The following is a 5,308-nucleotide window of genomic DNA, read 5'->3' on the forward strand; positions in this document are numbered from 1 at the left end:
ACGTATATCGAGCGCAGATTGAATACCTCCTCAGAATAGAGCTGCTGAGTTGGGAATCTTTTTTGCTTTCTATATATAACTCTTAAAATAAAGTTTTGTACTACATTAAGTTGCATAATTGAATTTTTATATAGACCTCCCCAGACAATGACCGWWGCAAAGATTCAACCAATGAGTTTTTGTTCAAAAGGTTCCTTGACATGTGGAAACAATATATTAGTTTGCGAATATTATCTGTTAACTTCAGGATGTGTTGGTCCCATTTCAAGTACCTGTCAAATTCTTGGTGAATTGAACCTCTTTAATGTCGTTTGACTCAAGTGTAATTTGGTTAAAAGCAGGAAGATTGGCAGTTGTGATGGAAAATGCAATGCAATTTGTTTTTTGCATATTTAGACTTAATTTAAAAGAATCCAGCCAGTGCTTAAGTAATTCCAGTCCTAGTTCTGCTGCCCTTCTTGTATCTTCCCAAGAACATCCATAAAACACCGCTACCGTATCATCTGCATATGAAATTAATAAACCATTCTGTATGTCAACCCTTAACTCTCAAAAACTCTCTCAACTCTCAAAAAGGTGCAACACTGGACCCCTAACACCATACGAGCTCAAAACCTCTAACAAGCGGTCATGCGGCACGGTGTCAAAAGCCCTGGCCAGGTCCAAGAACACTGCCAAACAGTTTCTATTATTTTCCAAAGCGCCATTGACCTGTTTAGTCAGTTCATAGACAGCATCCGATGTGCTAAGTCCCCAATGAAACCAAATGTTTCTGTGTTAATAAATTATTTTTTTGTAACTAATCTATAAGCCTATCCTTTAAACATTTTTCGAAGATCCTAGCAAAAGTATTAATTATGCTTATCGGGCGATAGTTTCCTATTTCAGATTTGTCACCTTATTTGTAAATAGGTGATATTATTGATTTTTTAAAATGAGTAGGCACTAGTCCTTTTTCAAAAATTAAATTTATGATATGAATTAAAGGTTGAAGAAGATACATATGAAAATCTTTTATAAATCTTGACTTATTCTATCTATTCCGGTGGAGGAGAATGTATATGCTTTCTTATTTCATTCCTATCAGTTGGCTTCAGAAACATTGCAGATGTACTGTTATAATTAATTTTAAATGGCTCTTTCGGGTTCTTTATATTGATTCACACATCTACACCAATGTTTATAAAGTAATGATTACAGAAATTCGCCATGTCCCTGTTATCAGAGAAGTCTTATATAAAGTTAGAAATCCCAGGGCTTCCAGGAAAAGTCATTTGCCAGTCTGCTACAAGAACCAATTTAAATGTTAGGTCACGAGAAAGGTATTTAGCGAAGTTAAGAAGTTTATGAAAAGATCCCACTTGCCCATAAAAGCCTTACTCGTACTTGACAATGCTCCAAGCCACCCAATGACGAATAACTTAAATCTAGTGAGGGTCATCCAAACCATCTTACCACCAAACTGCACACTTTTAATGCAGCCAATGGATTAAAATGTTGTCCAAAAAGTAAGGTTTCGTATAAAAATAAATTGCTGATGCATATTATATCTCAGGGTGGTGACATAAAGCAGAGCCTTAAAGAATTGAATTTGAAGAATGTTGTATTCTCTCTCGCTTCATCTCCATGGGAAAAGTTATGGCCTACAAAGAATGCTGTATCAGAAACAGAAGACACAGAAGAATGAGATGAAGATAATTTACCTATTGCAGATTGGTTTAAAAATCTACCAGAAAGACGATTGGAGACAAGTAAAAACAAATTCCTGGTTTGAAGAGACCGAAGAAACAGGAACTTATGACAGATGAGGAAATATGTGAAGCAGTACAAGAAGAATAAAGTCATGTAGTTATTGAAAGCACCAATTACTACAACTGAAGAAGTCAAGCAATCAGACACAAAAAAGTCGAAAAAAGATGAAGCATTTTATTGTTTTAATACCTGCATAACATGGGCAGAATCAAACGGCATATCTGCCAAATATATAATTCTTTGAAACATGCGAGAAAAAGTTTTTAAGCGACTGCAAGTTGCACAAAAGCAGACCTCCATCAAGGATTATATATTTTAAAACTATGTCTGAACTTACATGTTAATTTTGAAATACGTGTTAGTTACAATAAAATATGTCGAACAAGAACACAAATATGTACATACATACATACATTATAACTATTTTCGTTATGAAACGGTTTATTTTATTTGTTGTATTTTTCCCTCTGTAATCCAGTAATACGGCACCTTTCGGCTTTCAATAGTGCGGTATTAGTGACATTGGTACTGTACTTTTAAATTTCAATGTGTTAATCTTCCAAGAAAACACAGAAATAAAGGATAAAACACTGTAAACGATATTTTCGTATTAATTACTCGCTTTGCCTAAATAAATCGTCAATAATTGTGTAAAATATAACTCTATTATTACTGTATATTTGTCATTTTCAAATACAGAATGCAATGCAAATTATATTTGCCACTAACAATATTGACATCTCAGTTAGTCTAAATATTAAATATAGGGTGTTGATGCTAAAATCCATACATAAATATTTAATTGCAACGACATTTATTTTGAGTTCTGCTCCCAGTTATTATTAATAATTTGAAAATTTCATTATTGAGTGACTCAATATTAACCAAATGAAAATAATGACAATAAATATAGTTAATTCTACGCTATGGCTTCGACTCAATAGGAAAATAGTAAACATGGACTAAAATCTGAATATTGATTTATTTCTGCGATTAACGATGCTTTGTAAAAACTAAACAGCTTCATTAGAACAAAAATACATATGTTTAAAAATATATGCAATTATTACTTTGCGACACACAGAATTATTATACACGGATACACACATATCTGTTATTTGAAGTGAAAATATAAAAGGAGCAATTAACGGTCTTTGTAGTCCAGGAAGCAAGCTGTTTATAAAAACCCTTTGCCTGTATTTGTCAGTGCTATACCTGAAATGAACTCTTTTTAACCGTAAATTACACGCTAGTTTATTTATGATACACTTTTTGCTATGTAGAAAACAAAGTAAAATAAACAGAGCAAGCGAAAAGCCTAGAATTAGCCATGTGATTCAGAATAGAGTACGTGTTTACAGTGTGTAAATTACATACTCAATTTTTTATTTCCAATGAGAGGGATGTTTACTTTAAGAAAATGGTTGTTCTAAGTTATGCACCAGGTTCTGACTTAAAAATAAAAAATCTGCACACAAATTAAAAATATATAGAATGGTAGTTGCAACAGTTACAGAAATAATTTTAAATGTATCCATCTGGTTCCGAAGAAATTTGCAAGTTTCAAAAAATATACGCCAATCCACTCACATCCCAATTATATTTAAAAGAGTTGAGCTTGTTGACTCAAGCTGCTATACGCACGAATATGCGATATTCGAGGGCGCTTGGCAGAAAATCTATGAACATTTCAATAAATCTCGACATATTTCTGGTAAAACGAGCTATCAAATTGTACATAAAATTATGGTTTAAAATATTTAGTGTCTGCCTTTCTGTATTAATTATGCATGGGCAACTCAGTTAATTTTCAGGAGTTGGCGCAGTGTTGCCGAAATGGCTCGATGCGCCAATTCAACGTACTGGCGCAGTCCCTCACTAAAAGTGCTGCAGAGTAAGACGCGGTGAGTTATACCGAATAACTCAGAAACGAAAAATACTCTACAAGTTCAGAGTTGTGCGTTCATTAAAAAAGACTGCGCTCTAAGAGCCGTCAAAATTTCAAACTTCACGCATAGTTAAGAACATTTTCGCAAGGTGTGAGAGAACTAATACTGAGATAGATTTGGGAGCAATACAATTTTTCAAAAACAAATTTATCAGAATCGAAAAATACTCTTCAAGTTCAGAGTTGTGAGTTCAGTAAAGCAGAGGGCGCAGTAAAGCAGAGTAAAGCAATGTCGTGAAAATTTCAAATTTCACTGATCGCTAAGAAAATGTTTCTCATAATTTGAACAAACGCTTGATTTGAAAACTCATCTTTAAGAAAATTTTCGCAAGGTTTCAAAGAACCAATGCGGGACACATTTTGAATCGAGTTTTTCGAAACTAAATTTCTCAGAAACAAAAAACACTCTACAAGTACAGAGTTGCGCGTTCAGTAAAGAAGAGTGCGTTCTCAAGTTCGTCAAAATTTCTTCCAAAACTAATTCAAATCAAATGAAATCCTCAACTTTGTGCCCTTCTTGTCACTCGCGAATATTGAAATTCTGTAGAACACTTTTTTAAAAATATAATTTTTACGTAAACAAGCACCTAAATGTATGATATTCAAATTTCGTGAGACTTCATGTGACAAATCCCCCAGAATTTTCGCAGGCACGTTGTTATATATAACAAATTAACATTCTCCATCTAATGATATAAAAACTAACTGTAGCTCAAATGGTTCATGAGCAACGTCAAGAAGGGTGGCGTCATGTTTCAGTCGATTTTACAATAAAAAACTGGTTCTTTTTCAGTCAGATAATGAATATGGGACTAAAATTTCTACAACCAGGGCCAATGTTATGCCAAACTTACCAAAGCTGCATAGTGCCACCTGGGTAGAAAGACGAAAATGTTCTTAGTACACCAGGAAATCTGTCCAAAGACACATTTATTTGAAATAAATCAATCAGCAAAGCAAAGAGGAAGAAATATAAAGAATCCATAAAACTTTAGTTGCCTGTCGGAAAAGGAAACCCAGTACAAGCTATAATATTTATAGATTAGAGATCATTCTCACCAGCGTTCTGCACGCTGGCGCCCCATCCTTCATTTTCTACTCATAAATCCTCAAAAAGTTCACTACACGTTCGCAAACGGTGCCTGTGCGCATTGCGGTTTCCAAAGAAAAATTTCACGTGTCAACTTAACGAAAGTCAACAACAATTAACCCAAAAACGCCCCAAGCGCCGATTTTTCACTAATTTAATTAATTTCAATTTCAAATCATTTATATTTGTCTGAATTGCACTCAGCTGCAGTGGTTATTGCACAACCCCAAAACTAAAATTAATAACGGAATTAATTTTCCTTTTCTAAAAATATTGGCTAAACAGAAAAAGGGGAAATATTTCATTTCAAAAGACACTACTGCGCAATTTCTGAGCGGTCAACAGCAAAATTCCGCATCAACTCAACAGCCCAACTCAACAACACAGTGTTACCCAGGCCAAGTATTAATATGCAAACTTATCTATCTGCATGTGTTAATATTATGAAATATATAACAAATAATAAATTTAGTAGTTAAATTTAAAGTTTAAGATTGTTGTGATAAGTTTTAGAAAAG

This window comes from Dendroctonus ponderosae, unplaced genomic scaffold (assembly GCF_020466585.1).
Source record: "Dendroctonus ponderosae isolate FM_Combo_2020 unplaced genomic scaffold, Dpon_F_20191213v2 Dpon_F_20191213_3, whole genome shotgun sequence".
NCBI lineage: Eukaryota > Metazoa > Arthropoda > Insecta > Coleoptera > Curculionidae > Dendroctonus > Dendroctonus ponderosae.